The sequence below is a fragment of the Macrotis lagotis genome, chromosome 2, assembly GCF_037893015.1.
Source record: "Macrotis lagotis isolate mMagLag1 chromosome 2, bilby.v1.9.chrom.fasta, whole genome shotgun sequence".
Classification (NCBI taxonomy): domain Eukaryota; kingdom Metazoa; phylum Chordata; class Mammalia; order Peramelemorphia; family Peramelidae; genus Macrotis; species Macrotis lagotis.
Genome location: NC_133659.1, coordinates 277,430,766 through 277,451,170, shown reverse-complemented (window position 1 = coordinate 277,451,170; position 20,405 = coordinate 277,430,766). Strand labels below are relative to the sequence as shown.

Genomic DNA, 20,405 nt, shown 5'->3' with positions numbered 1-20,405 from the left:
CCCAGGTTCTTGACACTAAAGAACTTAGTTTAGCTCTTATTCCAACTCTACCATTTCTTTCACTTCTAACCTTAGAAAATCAAAGAATATTCAAAAAAAATAATAATTTTTTTCTTTTTTCCCAAACTTATCCATATAAGGAATTTTAGAGGATGAACTTGGGTGAAGAGAAGAAAAAAGGGACATTGGGGAAATAGGAGTAGGGCCATGTGTTCTAGACTGAGAGTAAAAAAAAGCACAAGGATAAGAAGAGGACTAGAGCTATGATGTCATTGGTCAAATGAAGGAGGTCCTTTGACCAATATGGGTCAGAATCTTCTCTGCAATTCATCAATTTACAGAGTCTCTTAAACCATTAGTGTTTTATTCAAAAAGACGTGAGGGCCACTTAATCATATATAGGAATCCCAGCAGACTCATAGTGATTTTGAAAACTACTAAAAACATATTAACATTATATTTTATTGTATTTTATTCCATATTTCCCAATTACATTTTAATCTTGTTCAGAAAGCCCTCATTCTTGCTGCTTGTTGGACACCTCTGTCCTAGAGTATCAAGTGACTTGCCCAGGTCAGTTCTATACTTGTATAATATATTCAAGTTTGCAAAGTGCTTTATCTGTTTTATGCATTAGAAATATTATTCTAAGAAGAGGCCACAGGTTTCACCAGACAGCTGAAGAAGTCCATGACAAAAAAAAAAGGTTAAGAATCTCTGCCTTAAAGAAACAAAGGAATAACTGGTGTAACCTGAGGTATATTCAACATTTATCACTGGAATGGGCTACTATAATAAAAGTGGTGATGCAATAAAAACTAATTTACAGACACAGTGTTAAACCAATCAGACTATCTGGGGAATACTTTATAGAGCAAAAAAAGAGAAAGAAAATTTTTTTGAGGAAAATAAATGATATTAATAATATAAAACTTCAAGGGAAATAATGAGGAAAAATAGAAATGAAAGAACAATATATGTTTCCAGTCCTTAAATTATACCAATAAGCAGTCATCACCAAAACTTTTCTGTGCTGGGCTTTTTGGTTGTTGTTAAAGTAAATCAGTGAAACAGATTGGTACCAGACAAAAAAGAAACAATTTGACAACCCAGTCTTCAATTAACCTGAGAACATAAATTAATTAAAGGAGAACTCCCAATGTGACAAAAATTATTGGGAAAAGTAGAAAACAATTTATCCAAAATAAAGTTTTGAACAAGATCTTGCCCCATATACCATAATAAATTCAAACTGATTATGTGGTCTAAATTTTAGAGATCATACAGTTTAAAAAAATAGAACAGATCAAATACTTTAGTTAGGGATATGAAACTTAATCTAATGAGGGCTAGAAGAAATCACAAAAGTCAAAGTAGATAATTTCAATTTAATGAAATTGTTAAACTTTTACACCAACAAAATTAATATATCTTTGTATCACATCTCTGTGGTAAGGGTCTGGTATCCAAGATACACAGACAGCTTAAAAACATTTATAAAACCAAAATCGATTCCCCAAAAGATAAGTAGCCCAAAAAAACTTTATATCAAGAATCTCTAGCAAGGCTCTAAGATTCAAGATATATATATATGAAACTAACAAATAAATAAGATCAAAAGTCATTTCCCAATAGATAAATGGTCAAGGGGCATGAACAGATACTTCTGAAAAGAATTGCATATTAACAACTATATAAAAGAGTATTACATATTCCTCATAAAAAGATAAATGGAAATCCTAACAACTTTGAGATTTTACCTCACAATCATCAAATTGACAAAGATAACAAAAATTCAGTTTTAAAGGGACTGTGGAAAGACAAGTTAGGCAGGAAAGTGGCCAAATGATTAATGATCCCATATTTATAGCAACCCCTTTTTATAATAGGAAACAAAGTAGTTGCCCATCATTTGAGTAATAGCTAAAAAGAAAAAAAAAAGTTAAGGTCCATGACTGTAATGGATCATAATAGATAACATTTGTAAAAAAAAAAAAAGCCCCAAACTGCTTTTTTTTTAGTACGTACTTTATTTAGTAGTGTTTATTTCCTTCTCCCTTTCCTCCTATAAGGAAGGATGAGTATTAAGAATATAGAAAAATATGGGAAGGCTCATGTAAACTAATGCAGAGTGAAGTGAACAGAAACAAAAAATGCAATGTGCTATGACTACATCGATTTAAATGGAAAGAATAATATCAAAGAAAAATGATAAAAACCAAATACTATGAAATCATAATGACAAAACTTGATTGCCAAAATATGAGGATCCATTTCTGTCTCTTCTTTAAAGTAGATGACAATCAGTATGAAATTCTGTATATTAAAATGAACCCAATTTGACACGATGGCTTATTTTGCTGAAGTGTTGTTTTACTTTTTTTTCTTTTCTCTTTATTATAAAGGATGGGTGACTCTGTTTAGGAAAAGGTACAGCTAGGTAGTTCCATGGATAGAGAACTACCCCTGGAGTCAAGATCTGGAGTTCAAATGTGACTTCAGACACTTAAAAATTACCTAGTTGTGTGATCTTGGGCAAGTCACTTAATCTTATTGCTTTACCAAAAAAAGGAAAAGAAAGGAGAAATATATTGTAAATGTAGTTGTTGTAAAAATAATTTTTTAAAAGAATATATGGTGATCTCAGAATTTCATCAAGGGATAGGATATTAAAATGCTATGGAAAGCATCTTTGCCTTTGGTAAAATACAGTTGGTATTGACTATCTTGCTTGCACTCTTACGTTTTCCATTTGTATTTTTATGTGTGTTAATATTCTGAGACCTTTGACCATTGCCCCAGAACACTATGATTCTGGAACTTTTCTGAGATGAAAGTTATTGTGATTGCCTTCTGTAAAGTAGTGCAATGTATATTTATTATTCCTTCTGATGGATTTTGTGTACTAATATCTCACATTCTTCTTTAAGGTCCCACATCCCAAATCCTTGAATCTCTAAAAAGAGTCTGTAGCCAGAGCAAAGGGATACTAAAAAAAACATCAAAGCTAGTATAGCATATTTCCAGTCTTCTGCTAACTAACCCAGTTGGCAAAGGCTCACTTTCTATGTGGTACGTACAACATTGAGTAGAAGGACCACTCATTCCATTTCAACTCTAGGTAATGTTCTATTTTCACCAGCTTGGGGCCATTAAATACCAAATTGGACCCAGTCAAAAGGCACCACTGGAAAAAAACTTTCTTGCAAATTCCACATGTAACACAATCAGTCCTACAATGAATCATCTTAAGAAATCCCCAAAAATGAAAGTGCTAAGACAGATGTCACAGGTCTGCAAACTGCAGCAATGTCTATCTCAGACAATGATTCCATATGTGAAATTTAAATCTATAAAGTGATTGACAATGCTAAAGAGACATATGCTTTCAATATTCCTACAAGTAATCAGAGGTCTCAGGTAAAGAATCAGTGTAAAGTGTACTACGGCAAATATCTGGGCTTCATGGGTTCTCAGGAGTATAATACTTTTACCCAGATCTTTCTGTTTGGTTTGTTTCATGGGAGGAAATCACTCTGGAAATCACTCTGGCTCAGAGGAAGGGCAGCTAGTTGGTGCAGTGGATAGAGCACCAGCCCTGGAGTCAGGAGGACCTGAGTTCAAATATAACTCAGACACTTGATTCTTACTAGTTGTTTAACTTTGGGCAGGACAATCTCCAGTCATTCTGATTCATAACTGTCCACTAGACCCAGATGACTCTGGAAGAGAAACTAGGCTGGTGACTTAGCACAGTTCCCCCTCACTTAGCCCCCCCCCCCCCAATGAAATCTAATTCACTTGCCTCTTCCCAGTTTAGGAGAACAGCTATTTTAAGGCTTGGGGGTAGGCTGAAATTCCAGCTTGGAGGGTGAATTTTATTGTTCCCTGGATCACCTAAGAGGGATCTTGTAATAACTGCTATTGTCCAGCTTTATTACAGTGTCAGCTTTACTGCCAGAATAAGAATCATTTTGAATATGAGTAAACAGGTCCTGGACAAGGAGGTTTTAATGTGATTGAAAATTTTTCTTTAAAAAGCTATTGTCAAAATTCTATTTTAGAAAGAAACTATAGTGTACATCTAATGGAGCACCAATCAGACTAAACCTACTAAAAAATCTATTGAGAATAAGAACACTACACCCAAACACAGCACCCATAGCCTACATGCATGCTGATGAACATTTGGGGTGTGTTTATTTTATTTTGAAACTGGGCAAAGCTGGGTTTAAGAATTACTTTTTTTTTTTTTCCCTCAAGTAATTAGTTTATAGATTCTTCTTCAAAGAGTTCTGGACACATGGAAAGCTTCAACTTTTAAATCTGTACTGATTTTGAGTTGTCGGTATGCATTGATAAAAAAAAGTAAATTGCTTTGAAAGCATAAAAAATGTCATTTTTCACCCTCTCCTAATTTAAAAACATCTGAACACATTTTTCTCCCACTCTTAAGAGGGAAAAAAGTCACCTTTGGGTGGAGATCAACCATGAAAAATTTTTGAGTTTTAAAAAAGCTAAGAGTCTGAAAACAGGGGGTTTGGAATGGATATATGCACAAAATTAGAGCTTTCACTACCATAAATACAGGACCTTTAAAAAAACAGTTGGAGAGGTAGCTTGTTATTTATTTTATTTAATCTAAAAGTTGTTTGGTTTCATTTCCTGACAATAATTCCTTTTGGAGTGGTTCTGATGAAGAAAGTATACACAATACTTTGCAAAGGGTGATAGCGTAACAAGAGATATCCTGCAGGTTAGAACTCATTACCAGAACTTACAGAGTCCTAATGGAAGTTTAAAAAAATGTTACTATGGGAAGAAAAAGGATCCCTTTGATAATTCTTTTGGAAAGATAAGTAAATGGAAGGACTATAAAGTCTAGTTTTACCTACATATAATTTAACCCCTAGTACCTGGCACAGTGGATAGAGAGTTCTGGACTCAGACCTGAGTTTGAATTCTATCTGAAATACTTACTGACTTTGTGATCTTAGGTAAGTCACTCAAAAGTTTCTCAACCTCAGTTTCCTCATTGCAAAATGGAGACAATACAAATAGTGTTGCTTGAGACTTAAATGAGATAATATGTATATATATATATATATATATATATATATATATAAAAGTCTTAAAATGTTATATAAATGTTAGCTATTAATTGAACTTTCCCAAACAAAATGGATGAAAATCAGAATTGAAATTTTTGTCAAAGAATTTCATTATCTATCTGGGGAGAAAAATCTGATTAAAACTTTAGAGAGGCTCAAAGCATCACCACATTGACTTTAAATTATGTCAACTTAGCCTAACACGGATAGTCTTTATAGTTTAAATGACTTTAATTTGAGCCCAGACATTTCTGGCTTACCTTGGAAAATGAATTAAAACTCCTGATCCCTCAAATAGGGGTGACATACACAGCATATTGGAGAAACATCAATATAGCTTCAAGTTTTCAGAGTACTTTTAGGTTTAGACTTTTTTACATTAGGTCAGAGGTGCCAACTTCAGGACCCATGTCTTCCCAAATTCTCTTGTTTTCTAGATGAGGCTTTGTGTCTTCTCTTTTGTTCTTTCCTACCCAGGACTCTGACCTCAGGCTAGTCTACTCTCCTTTAATTAGTAAGATTGAGAAGTTAGAGAGTGAGTGGACCAAGAAAATGAGGCTGTTTTACTTCCATGTCTTTACCTCCAATGCTTTCTTGTAATGAAAGCATTCTTAATAATAATTGACATCAATAGAGTGCTTTAAGATTCAAAAAAAATTGTTTTCTAAACATCTTATTTGAACCTCACAACAACTCTTTGCTGCCTGCTACAAGTAGGTACCACAAGTATCATCTCATCTTAGAATTGGATATAAAAAGACATTCTCAAGATATGAGAGACTGATTTGCAAAGTCCCCATATTTAACAAGTGGATTATTGATTGTGGTTCACCATTTACCTCTGATTCAGCTTCCCTCTGCAGCAGGAATTATAAATCACCACCCTGGATCTTTCTTTAACTTTCAAGCAAGAGTAAACAAGGTACAAATGCAATGAGAAAAAAATTCATAGAATCATATATGGGATTAGCAAGGGACCCATGAGATCATAGGTTCATTGATTTAAACCTGGAAGGAACTTGAGTTATCATTTATTCACCATGGTACAGTAGAAAGAATGCAGAATTTGAGTTTGAAGGATTTGACCTTGAGCAAATCATGAAGGTGCCTCATTTATAAAAATGAAATATTTGCTGACCTAATTATCCCCAATTCTAAATGTTTTTCCAATAATAATGATGATCATCATCATGAGTTGGAAAGGAAAATCAGAAGGAAAGTCTAGGCTAACTCCCTCATTTTTACTGATGCAGAGCCAAAGATACAGGAAAGCTAAATGATTTATCCAATGCCACCCAAGTACTAAGTCATCAAACTGGGATATTCAAGGAATATCTAAATGTCTAAATCCAACCAACAACTCCTTCCCATCGCAACCCCTTCCCTCACTCCAAGACTGTTGAAGAATGTGATAAAGTCCCAGTGGTTCGAATATTCAGATTGTTTCATTAGTGATAAAGTTAAGAGCATTATTATAAAAATAATATATTCTGTTCTGCTTGGGTCTAGTGGAAATCTATATTTCGTCAACTGTCTCCTTCCTAGTCTATATGAACAACACCATTCTTAGGGATTTTGAAAATTATTTATTTCACTGTAAAGAAATGTTCTTCTATCAGTAGTGCACTAAAGTGTATTTTAATTTAAATATTGTTTATTTTCTTTCATTTGGCATTGGCAAGGTAATGGTTTATTCACTAGACAAATGCTACGTTTCCCACCTCAAACAGTGTGGTGAAGTCCTAGCATGCAGCATGGGGTGTACATTTCACATCCCCCATTGATTTAAGTATCAAAAACTAAAAGAACGGGGACCTCTAGCAATAAAAAGTTGTTTAATCATTAAAACGACAACCGTTTTCTTCTGCCCTTTAAACCTGCATTCAATCAGCTTGGATGCTGGTTTACAATCTCGTTAACTGCCAAGATCACAAATGAAAGGTTAGCAAGCTCACCACCACCAGCAGGAAGCTAGAGAAAGGCTCCCAATGTAACCTGAAACTTGGGGCCAGATTCTCCCGCTGCCACATTTCCCAACACACTCTTAGCTCCGAGGGAGGTCTGTGGCTAGGAAAATGTGACCACTCTAAATAGGCTTCACTGTCCATTCATAGGAAGAAAAGAAGTTGCTTGCATTTAAACATCGAGATGGCCAGGCTCAGTTTGTAGCAACTCGTCTGGCAAGGAAACTGGCTTGTTCTCTTTGGTCAAGTGCATTGTTTATAAAGGATGGCATTATACTTACTTTGTTAGGTGAAAATAATTTTGTAGTGCAGGAGGGGAGGGGTGGTATTGCTTTATGAGAGGCTTGCAACATGAGAGCAAGTTTTACCAGACACATTTTAATGGTACAACTTAACACTGTTTTTAAACTTGCCTAAGTCCCAAAGTCATGAATCGGTGCTATGAAAGTGGCTCTTTTCCTACCAGACCATGGTGGACCACAGGTGTCTGCAAATCGCTATACTTGTGTGGCCAGCCTCACCAACCTTTTAGGGAGGGAATTTATTTTTTTATGGTATACTGACTGTTGTCCTTCAGAACAAATTGCTTTCTAAAATTTCATTCTGAGGATTATAATAAGTCTGTGTCCACTTTCCAAGTCAGACTCAGATTTAGGATTCCATAGGTTATTTTGCCTTTTATCTCCCTGATCTACCTCTCATGGGTGTTCATATCTGTACCTTTAATCAGTTTTGTCTCTGGAATGACCACAACCACTTAAAGGAAAATAATCCTTATGATGGTATATCTCCTACATGGAGAAGGGAACCTATCTGACTCTTCAAAACAAAAAAGGAAAGAGGAGAGGAAGTATGTGGGTGCTTTGGAATTAATTACCAGAAAGTATGTGGTGTAACTTTATAATAATAATAATAATATGCCTAAAAGAGACTTTCAGAAACTGTTAAGTTCATCCTTTTTCTTCTATGATGACAGAGGCTAATATCCCAACAAACTAAAAACAAAAGAGTGGGTATTTGACTCATTTCTGGAGCATACATTCTATCTAGGGTATTATATTTTAGTACTGGAAAATTGCCATCAGACATTATTCCTTATGTTTTTTCAGAATTGCAAATTTTTTTCACAGAAGTCTCTTCAGGGATCCACTAATCCAATGGTTCTTCACTTGGGGGTCTATAAATACAATTCAAGTGGTCCCGAACTTGGATGGGAAAATTTATATTTTTATTTTTCTTCACCTCTAACTGAAATTTAAATTTCCTTCATTTTATAAAACATTATTATGAGAAAGGATCCAAACATTAGAATAACTACACACACACACACACACACACACACACCTTCCAGTTTCAAGACTTCAAGGTCTAGTTCAAATGTCACTTTCTTGACAATGCTTTCCCTGATTCCTTTAGTCAGAAGAGATTCCTCTCTTCAAGGCATTTTAATTGGTCACTTTTATGTCATCAATCATTTTCTAAATTATGTTACAGCTCTTTTTATTCATCTTTCAACTCCCTTACTAGATTATAAACTTGCTAATGGTTTCCACATCTCTGGAAGTCTTCATTAAGGAAACTGGATGACCAATAGTCAGGAATGTGGAAAGAGAATTCCTACTTCTGGTATGAGTTGGATGAAAAGACCATGGAGACCATGTCTTCGTTCATTTTTGTATTCCCAAGGGCATTCATTACTCAGATTAGATGCTTCCAAAATGTATTCACAAAATCACAGAAGCAACCAAGTAGCCCAGGACATACAAAAAAGTAATCCCCACCAGAACATACTTTACAAGTAGTTGTGCAGCCTCTGCTTAAAGACCACTAATGAGGGGAACCCACCACTCCCAAGGCAACTCAGTCTCCTTTGAGATTTCTCCAATTGTTAGTAAGTTTTGCTTTATTCAAATATTCAGATGGATCTATGGTGTAATTCATGCATACATTCCTTCCTTTGATCCAGATCACAACATAACCATGATTGGCCTTCCTAGTGGCTCTTATCCATGGTCCCTACTATATAAGGGAGAAGAATTCTGAGAATATTAACAAAGTACATAAAAGTGAATTGAAAGTCAGTAGGCTATATTAAATGGAGTCAGAAAGACACATATCCCAATCTTGCCTCAGATAGTTAATAGTTGTGTGTGATCTTGGATAATCATTTCAGTTTCCAAATCTCTAAAATGGAATAGAAATACAATGACTTCTAATACCTCACATTCAACTTGAAATTTTTTCTTCTATGAATTGAATTACATTGAAAGTTCCCTCCTGAATTATGGAGTTCAAATGTGAAGTTAAAAAGCTAATAAAGAGCTGACCATTCCTGTGTGTGGTACAATAACTATCTGCCTTATGATTCTTTTCTGTCTGGCATCTCAGATAAGCAATATTGTCATTGTTGACTTTCAAGCTCATGGTTCCCTGGGCATAAAATATTAGATAAATTTCATCAAGAGAAACAGATTGAACTATTAAAAATTTGCCATTAAAAAACCCTACCCTAACTCAACTTTTAAAAGAACAGGAAAAAGTAGACAGTTTAATTTTCCTGGCGGAAATATAGGCACAGGTAAATAAATGAATGAAAATAGCAGTTCTTTTTTGGTTTTTTTGGTTTAATTGCCATTTACTCTCCCTTGCCTTCCTTAAGTAATTGTTAAAAACTGCCGACTCCAAACACTCCCTTTTACTTGCTCTTTGTTTTAAAGGCCTTGTTATAGGCTTATTACAGGTGACTATCACCTACCTAATCCTTCACGGATTGTTTCAAGGAGTGAAGAATGTATGCAGGGAATACCTGCCCTCTGTACTGTAGTTGATTGGTGGTCAAAACTCATTTTCGTAGCTCTGAGGAACAATGAGCTCTAAGTAAAGCTACATCTTTTCACACAAACTACTTTGCCTCCTACTGAATTGTTTATGTCCAGGAAATTCCAGACAGCAAGAAGATTAGAGTGTTCACATCTTTCTTGTCTGCTGCTCTAAGTAGAGGATCCTAATGCTTTAGGATAATGAAATAGATTACTATTCCCCTGCTCTTATATCCCTTCCCCAAGAAACTTTTTTAAAGTGGAAATGCAAATTTCCTGTGAAAGTCCCAAGTAGCAGGTGGTATTTCCTAATATATTGTTTCTGACCTTTGGGGAAATTGATATTATGAGTTGACTTTGGAAAATTAGTACAGCATCAAGGTTTGACATTTTAAATAAAACAATGAGGATTTTTTTAGACTAAAGAACCATACCACCAAAAAGACATATAAATTTAGCTTTTATGTGTTTTTTTAAAGTCCATAATTCATAAAGAACAATGGGAAGGATGTGGAAGCAGATTTTTGAAAAATCATTATTAGGATAAATGTTTTTTTAAAAAACTTTGCTGCCTTTTTTTAAACCTCTTGAGTATTAAATAATGCGTTTGTAGATTCACACACACACACACATATATAACATGTGCTTGTGTGCTCACACACACAAAGACTCAGGCATAAGGCTGTTTAAACAAGAATTCTGAGTTGAGCCAGAGGTAAAAAACATCTGTATGTTCATTCATTTGTTCAATGGTACTAAATTTCATGCTTGTTTTAGTCCAGCATCAAAGAAGTTGTTATTTTATGGTTACTGGATTTTTTAAAATCACAGATTTTTGTGCAGGCGTTGAGAAACACTGAGCCTTTTATTTTATTTTTTTTTTACTTTTTTATTCAACAGCCACTCCTCATGCCATCTTGTTGAATGGTGGAAACAATTTTATGCCCTTTTCTCTGCCTTCAAAAAGGAAAAAAAAAACCCAAGAGTTTTAAATATCATTCAAACTTTGCAGTTGATCTTTCTTCTCAGTATAGAAATGTTATTACCTCATTGTACTTGGCCATTGTAACAATCTCTTTGGAAGACAAGGATTATTAGAGATCCTCATTTCATAAAAATCCATTGTGTATTTTGGTGCTTATCAGTGGTAAAAGAGCAATGTCATGAAAACCCAGAGAGGAAGGAATATCAAAGAGCTGAAAGATCAAGGTGGTCAACAAAATCAAATGCTACAAATTGGTCAAGGATTTAGAAAAAATCATTAGTTGTGGCAATTATGTAATCACTAGTAGCTTTCAAAAAAAGCAGTTTCAGTTCCATGGTGTGTTCCAAAGGCAAATTACAGAGGGTTTAGAGGATGTGAGAGGAAAAGAAATAGAGGCATGGATTGTAGAAGACTTTTTTCCAAAGAGCTTGGCTGAGAAAAGAAGGAGAGATATATGATTATAATGAGCAAAGCATGATGGGATCTGGTGAGGGTTTTTTTTTTTTTTAAGAATGAGCAGACTAGAATGGGATGAAATCCCTACTATGATGAGTAGTTAAGGGGCAGCTAGGTGACTAGAACACCAGCCTTGGTGTCAGGGGGACCTGACACTTAATAATTGACACTTAATACTTACCTAACTGTGTGGCCTTTGGCAAATCACTTAACCCCATTGCCTTGCAAAAACCTAAAAAAATACCCCTTACATCTAATAAGTTGTTAATATTCTGAATTATACTTTTGTACTGGTCTGCAGTTTGAATCAATATAGCAGAGAGAAGTGAAGAAATAATAGTTAATATGGTGTAGCGGTAAGAGAGCAGGATACCAAATTATTTGTGGTTGTTCAGTTCTTTCATTGCTTCTCAATTCATATTTATAGATGAGGAAACTAAGATTAATTGGGTTAAATGACTTATCCAGGGTCTCACAGTTAGTGTCTGAGGCTATATTTGAACTCATTTCTTCCTGACTGGGTCCAATTCTCTATCCTCTGCCCTTTCTAACTCCCCACATAATAATTATAAGGTTTAGATTTGAATCCAAAATCTGCCTCTTCCTAAAACATGTGACTTTGAATAAATGTCTTAAACTCTTTAGTTCTTAATTACCTCTCCTGTAAAATAAAGGGAACTGGGGGTGGCTAGGTGGCACGGTGGATAAAGCACTGGCCCTGGAGTCAGGAGTACCTGGGTTCAAATCTGGCCTCAGACACTTAATAATTACCTAACTGTGATGCCTTGGGCAAGCCACTTAACCCCATTTGCCTTGCAAAAAACTAAAAAAAAATGAAGGGAACGGAAGGAAATGATTTTAAAGGTTCTTTGTATTTAAATCTATTATTCTCTGGTCCCATATATTAATTCTGCTTCCTCCTACACTTGTTTAATTTTGTTGTTCTTAAACTAAGCCTATGGTTCTGAATTGATAACTTTGGTGATTATGACTGACTTTTTCACCAGATTCCTAATGATATCCTGCTTTAAGGTGCCAAAAACCACACTCACCAAAATGCATATGATTTATTGAAAAGTATTTCCTCTGGGCAGCTAGGTGGCATAATGGATAGAGCACAGGCCCTGGAGTCAGGAGGGCCTGAGTTCAAATCACGCCTCAGACACTTAATAATTACCTAGCTGTGTGACCTTGAGCAAGTGACTTAACCCCATTGCCTTGCTAAAAAAAAGTATTTGCTACATTTTTTGTCTTTTTGATAAGCAATAGTTCAGAATCAGAGATACTCTATTCACTTTTTTAAATGAAAATTGCATGTGATCTAGATTAATTGAAAAGAGTTCCTAGAGGCTATTGAATCCAAACCATTCCTGAACAAAGAGTACTATTCAAAATACCTGATAAAAATATGCCCACCTTTGCTTAGAAAACTTTCTGAAACAGCTCATTCCAATTTTAGATTACTCTAATCAGCAATATGTTTTTTTCTCAAGCCTATATTAACTTTTTTACATTGCATTTTGCTACTCATTGCTTCATATTTCTACACTATAGAGCAAAACAGATCTAATCCATCTTCTACTTGGCACCCTTACAAACACTTGAAAACAGTTATCTTTTGACTAAATATTCTCTTCTCTTGCTTAAACATCTCTAATTCTTTCAAAAGATCCTGATATTACCTCTTCTCTAGATCCATCATCCTTCTGGTTCTCCTTTTTGGTTGTTCTGTAAACTTTTCAATATACTTCTTAAAATGTAGCACCAGAAGTAGATATGTATTTCCAAATATGGTCTTAGTAGGTCAGAGAACAGCAAGACTATCACTTCTCTATTCCTGTACCCTTTACTTAGGGTGGTACTGGTAAATATTTTAACAAAATATTTAATATTTAATGTGCTTTATTAAAATTTTCTTAAGTCTAGATAGACATTCAAACAAGCACTAATTTGTAGCATTTGCTGATTTCCAAGATAGAAAGACTCACACTGAAAAATTAACAGTGTCACAAATCCACTGGAATTGTCTTTTGCTCAAATTGATTTTGCCAACTTGTTCTTTTGGTTACTTCTAAGTCTAAAGTAATTCTGAGAGCCCTGCAGTTCCAGACAACTGAAATTTTACTAAGATAATGAAGATTTATTTGAATGTAAGTTTATTCTACTTGGGAAGTAAAAGGCAAGATGTTGGAAGACTTAGGGGAAATATCTACCTCTTCAAGTTAAAGAATGGTCTTCTATGGTCAGGGGTCAAATCTCAGCAGCATCCAACCAAACAGGTAGATTTGCATAGAAAGGTCAAATTTGGGAAGACACGGGAAGTTTGTGAACAGATGGATTACAGGTAAGTTTTCAGGAAAGAAGGACTTCTAGAATCAGAATAAACCATTTTTAGTGGAGATGAGTAGACTGTAACCTCCACTTAGGCAGTGACTGTAGGGTTGGGGAACCAGAAAAGGAGAGGAAGCTTTGATTCCCATCTTCAAGTGGCCAAGTTTTGTTTAGCTCAGATGTTCTTAGAGAGTAGGATGTGGCATGCTGGTCTACGATAAGTTTTAATGGGTCAACCATGAAATTTGGGGTGTTATGCTATAGTTTATGAAAGAAAATTTATGAATCGTTTTATTTAATAGAAATTTTGCTTTGCCTGGGTGGTAAGTTATATTATTCACAAAACAAACAAAATGTTCCTCTTATATGTGTGTGTGTGTGTGTGTATGTGTGTGTACTATCCTCAAAGTACACCATACCATGGACCAAAAAAACCCAGAAAAACAATTTCTCTTTTCAAAGGGAAACTGCACATATGTTAGCATCTTGAATCTCCTGTGGTATTGCCAACTTAAATTTTAAGCTGTTTTTAAATTAAGTTTTATTGTCTTACTTAGCAGAAAATTATTTTCTCTCGTTCCCCATTGAGGAGGAAAAAGGGAAAAACAAACTCTTTGTAATAAATATTTATTGTCAAACAAAACAAATTCTCTCTTTATCCATGTTCAATATATATATATATATATATATATATATATATATATATATATATATATATATATATCTTACTCTGCACTCTGAATCCATCACCTCTCTTCATAAGGTAGATAACATTAAAGAACCTCATTGAGCCTCTGGAATTATGAAAATTTATTGAATTACTCAAAGTTCTTTCAGCTTTCAAGGTTCTTTATCTTTACAGTTATTATTATGTCAATTCTTCTCCTGATTTTTATTTCATTGTTCATTACTTTAAGTCTTTACAAATTGTTCATTTTATAATATTTAGGGCAGCTAGGTGGTTCAGTGGATAGAGTACTAGGTCTGGAGTCAAAAAGACTTCTTCCTGAGTTAAATGTAGCCTCAGACACTTTCTAACTATGTGACCCTGGACAAGTCACTTAACTCTGGTGACCTCAGTTTCTTCAACTGCAAAATGAGCTGGGGAAAGACTTGAGCACCCCAGTATTTTTGCCAAGAAAATCCCAAATGGGGTCACAAAGTCAGACATGATTGAAATGATAAACAATAAATAACTTATAATATTTTATAATATTGGTGTTATTCTTCTGATTCTACTCAATTCTCTTCATCAAATCTAACAAATCTTTCTGTCTTTTTAACATTCTTTTTTCTTAATTTTGCGTTCCAAATTGTCTCCCTCCCTGCTCCCTGAGATAATAAACAATCTGATATAGGTTGACCATGTTCAATCACGTAAAACATTTTCTATGTTTTTATGAAAATATCTATTTCCTCATTATTTATAGCACAATAGTATTCTATCATATTCATATACCACAGTTTAACTATTCCCTAATTCATAACCAAACCCTGTTTCCACATTTTTTTTTTGCTGCTACTAAAAAGGGTGTTATAAATCTATTTTTATGAGGCGGCTAAGTGGCACAGTGGATAGAGCACTGTTCTTGAAGTCAGGAGTACCTGGGTTCGAATCTGGCCTCAGACACTTAATAATTACCTAGCTGTGTGGCCTTGGGCAAGCCACTTAACCCCATTTGCCTGGCAAAAACCTAAAAAAAAACCAAATATTTTTTTACAACTTAGACCTTTTCCTCTTTTTTTAAAATTTCTTTTGGGTTTAGGTTCTAGCCATGGGATGGGTATATCAAAGGGCATATGTACTGCTTAGTGATGTTTTGTGTAAAATTCTAAATGACTACTTTCCAGAATGATTATTCCCATCCACAAGTCCAACTACTATTAGTTCCATCAATGTTTTCCCCACAGTCCCTCCAACATTTGTCACGAATATTTTTTGTCATCTTTTTTTTGTCAATCTTGGGAGTGTTTCCCTCCCCATTAAAATATAAGCTACTTGAGGACAGGGATTGTTTTTACCTTTCTTTAATTCCCTAAGTGAATTTCTGGGACTGGTAGTCATTTAATATCTACTAATTAATTAGTTTATTGAGCAGTGTGCCTCCATCTATTTCATACCAAAAAACTGTAATAAAAGCAAAGAAAAACAATAATGAAAACTGGTCTAGAACTCTAATAAAACCAAAACAAAATAATGAGTACTGTCTAGAATTAGTTATATTGAATACATGTGTGAAGTGGGAGTTGAAAATGCTTCATTAAACATTTATCATTCATCAAACATTACATGTACTTATTACTTATTCATATTCAATTCCATTTCACTCTTCAAACTCAGCAGGTACATGACAACACATCTCCCAGAAAAGAAAACCCTCCATTGCTCTGGGATTATTAAGTAAGAGGAGGAGCCAAATACTTACACGGTGTTAACTTTTGGAGGGCTTCCAGTAGGAGAATAGAGACATTTGTTTCTTTAGTGTTATATAGCATTGGAATAATAATATCATATGAATAGCACCTTTCTTCAAAAATGGCTCAGAGCACTTCACACATATTCAGACAAAGACATGGCAACTCATCTTCCAAAGTTTTACAAGGAAGAAATTTCTTCACCTGCTACTCTTAGAAGGGGGAGCCAAAATCTCTCACTTCTGTGCAAATCCATGGAGTCCTTTTTTTCTGTAAGCTGATTGATTCCCACCTGCCATCTGTGGGAAAGAAAATTTAATTGAGTATGTATTCCTTCTTGGATTTTTCATTTAAAATATGTTCCATGGAGATAAATATAAGAAATTCAGAAATCATATGTAAGGGAGGACCTTTTTCAAATGAGAAAAACAAGATAAAACAAAAGTAGCTACCATACTCTATTTCCTCATGCTTCCAAACCACTTTCCCTTCTCCATCTATTCAAATATGCCAAATAAACTTACACTTTCCATCCCTTAAGGCCCCAGTACCTGTAGACGTTGAGAGCAGAGCACAAAATCAGATGATGAATTTAAGCATATATCTATCTATCTAATCTATCTATCTATCTATCTATCTATATATATATCAGAAATTGAAATTCTCTCAACTTCTGCAAATAAAACTTAGCTTCCTTTGAAAAAAGTTCATCTTCCATAACTGACTCTCTTCTCTGCTGCCAGGGGTCTTATGTGAGCTGTCTCCTTAGAAGCTAAATGCATAGATTATTGAAGCTATGAAAGATGAGAGCTTCAAGGAATTGAAGATGGGTGAATAAAAAACTTCTGAGAATAACTATAACAATGACAAATATTAAAGGGAAGTAAAAAATGTGAAAGACTAAGAAAAGGCCCTTGATTTTGACTATAAGAGGATCATTGGTGATCTTAATAATTCAGTAGGGTGAATAGAAATCAGTGGATAGAAAACTGGATCTATATCCAAGAAGATCTGAATTAAATTCCAGCCTCAGATATTTACTAGCTGTGTGACCCTGAGTAAGTCATTTAGCCACTGCTTGCCTTAGTTTCCTCATCTTTAAAATGGGAGCCATAATAAACTTTACAACTCCCAACATTTTTGTGAGGATAAAATTAGATAATATTGGTGAAATGTTTGTAAACATTAAAACAGTATATCAATGTTCACTATAACTGCTACTATTATTACTACTACTGCTACTGTTGCTTCTACCTAACAACAGTGGTCTGAGGAATGGTAGACTTACATTCAAAGAATATAAATGGTTTAAAAAATCCAAGCTAGCAATGATATAAAAAATTTCAAATATCCAATAATAAATCAAATTCAAATAAAATTACTCTGAAGTTGTGTTTTGTATGTAACAAACTGGTTTAAAGTCAGCAATGATAAATATGAGTGGTTATTGAGAATATTGTTCAGTCACTTCAATCACGTCTAAGTCTTCATGACCCCATTTGGGGTTTTCTTGGCAAAAATACTAGATTGATTTATTGTTTCCTTCTCTAGCTCATCTTATATTCAAGGAAACTGAGGAAAATAGGCTTTGAACTTGGGAAGATGAGTCTTTCTGACTTGAGGCCAAACACTCTATCCACTGGCACATTAATACATTGGAATAAATAAATAAACCCTACTATTTACAAAACAAATTTGAAAAAAATGCAAGAAAATGTACTAAACTGTTCATGCTTTCTGGTGGCAAAATCTCTATTGGACATATATTCCCATGAAGGTCAAAAGTGAAAAAAGGTCCCAAATGTACCAGAATATTTTTTTCAGCAGCAGCAGCAACAGCAACATCATCATTTTATTGTTGTTGTTGTTGTTGCTGCTGTTATTTATGTACTGTAGATGTATTATTTCATCCAATTCTCAAAGCAGTCCTTTAAGGAATTATCTCCTTTTACAGATGAGGAAACCAAGACCAAAAGGTTAAGTGACCTGCCCAGGGTCATACAACTAGTAGGTGTTGAAAACATTCCTCTTGTTAAGCATATGAAATCACATGGCTATTCACTATGGTAAAAAGCACTGAATTCAATCAAGCTAGGGAGGCTATGTGGCTTAGAGTAAATCAGCAAGAACTGGGAATCAGGCCACCTGAATTGTATTTTGCTTCTGCTCTCTGACCTTAGACAAGTCACTTAAGCTCTTGGGATCTCATTTCCTCACTTATAAAATGGAGGGGTTCTAGAAGGTCTCTACCCTGTGCCCCCTTCACTTTTCTCTCTATGCTCTTTCACTTGATGACCTCATCAGCTCTGATGGGTTTAATTATCATCTCTAACTGAGATGACGCCCAGATCTACAACCTCTCCCCTGAGTTCAGTCCTGGCTCACACACTGCCTAATGGACTTTTCTAACTGAATGAAGACATCTGTTACTCAATATGTCCAAAAAAAGAAACTATTATCTTTTGGCCCCAAATCTACCTGACTTTGGAAATTTCCTTATTTATTTATTTATTTGCTAAAGGCACCAACATCCTTACATTCAACCAAATTCACAACTTCAATGTCCTTCTCAGCTCTTCACTCTCCCTCAGTCTTCCTATGAAGTCAATTTTCAAATGTTGTTGGTTCTATCTCCACAACATCTTTTCTAGGCATTCCCTTTTCTCCACTCAGTATGCCATGGCCCTAAGGACCTTATCACCTCTTGCCTAGACTATTATAATAGCCTTCTAATTAGTCTCCCTGACTCAAGTCTTTCTTCAATTCAATCCATCTTTCCACACAGCTGCCAAAGTGATTTCCTAAAACACTGGTCTAATCACATCACTTCCCTAAGCAATAAACACCAGTGGCTGGCTCCCTATTGCCTTTAGCAGGAGTTCACAAACTAGGGTCTTAGGGTCATTTATTTCTACATAATCTAAAGCTAAGAATTGGGTTTTTTACATTTTTGATGAGTTTTATTGTTCTTAAGAATATAGAAACTATTCTTAGCTTGTAAGTCATACCTTACCCTTGACCTATAGTATCAAATATATACTCTTCTGTTGACATTTAAGATGTTTTACAATCCGGGACCAACTTATGTTGCCAGTCTATTACACATCATTTCCTTCAGATGGATATTCAATCTTGCCTCTTTCCTTTTTCCTCATACACATTCCTTTTCTCAGTCTTTGCATTGACTACCCTAAGATGAGAATATACCCCCATCTTGCCTTTGATATATTTCTCCAGATTGCAGTTTTCAAATGTAGAAATTCTCTATCAATATAAAATATAATACTTATCTTCCTCCTAAGTCTCCTTAAGGGGAAATATTAGTAAATAAAAAAATAGAGGGAAAGAATCAAGTTTACTTTATTAATGTTATCTCCTAGTGAACTTTGAACATAGACACTATCTATGATTTCTCTATTTGAATTATACAGTGGAAAGAATACTAGATTTGAAGTCTGAATTGGGTTCAAATGTGAATCCTAAGACAAAATACAGCATATTTACTAATATAAATAAAAAGTGTGATTAAATGAATGAATTAAAAATGAATAAATATGAATAAATATGAATTAAAAAGTAAGCACTTATGTGACAGATAATGTGGTACACACTAATGATATAGCTATAAAAAAGCAAGACAGTTCCAGCCTTCAAAGAATTTATGAACTAAGGGGGGAAGCCAGTTGATATAGAGAGGGGGGTATCATCTAATTACATATATGATGGAATATTGGGAAATACCTAGGAAAAGACATGAAGGACTGGTCTTGTAAAGTGAAGGCTCCCTTATTGAAGTTGATGGTACCAGAGGCAGAAAGTGATTTTGATGAGGAAATAGATGAGGGGTGTGATTGGCCTTGTCCTGAAAGAGTAGATACTAACAGGACGATGCAGCTCTAAGATGGATGATTAAACCCAAAGGTTCTTGTAGTGAAACTCTGAGAGACAGTTAGATAGCACAGTGGACAGAACACTAGCCCTGGAATCAAGAGGACATTAGACATTAGTTCAATTTCAGCCTCAGACAAGTAAATAATTGTATAATAAGTCACTTAAACTTAATTGCCCTCCTCCCTCAAAAAAGAGAGGGGTGAGGTGGGACAAATCTCAACAGTGAAGATAGTTCAGTATCAGGACAGATAGTAAGGACAGAGCATCCAAGAGATTTCCATCATGAGCAAGTTCACCATGGTCTTGGAGCCATCTCCCTGCCTCACTGACAGGAAGCTGGAAAGGCCGGATCTGCAACAGTTAAGAAGGGGGAAGGAGCCCAAGGGATGGACTAGAATAAACATTCCTAAATTACTCCTATGGGAAGAAAAGG

The 20,405-nt window shown here is 34.9% G+C and overlaps 1 protein-coding gene and 1 long non-coding RNA gene across 2 annotated transcripts in view; one reads left to right on the top strand and one right to left on the bottom strand.

Moving 5' to 3' along the window:
• Positions 1 to 20,405, top strand: part of HMGA2 (high mobility group AT-hook 2) — a 196,400-nt gene that overhangs the window by 121,423 nt on the left and 54,572 nt on the right. The gene's annotated exons all lie outside the window — the stretch shown is intronic.
• LOC141514992 (uncharacterized) lies at positions 14,414 to 18,747 on the bottom strand. Its single transcript, XR_012476184.1, has 3 exons — positions 18,619 to 18,747; positions 16,093 to 16,380; positions 14,414 to 14,460 (listed from the first exon to the last, which is right to left on the bottom strand). It is a non-coding gene; the product is annotated as an uncharacterized LOC141514992 (long non-coding RNA).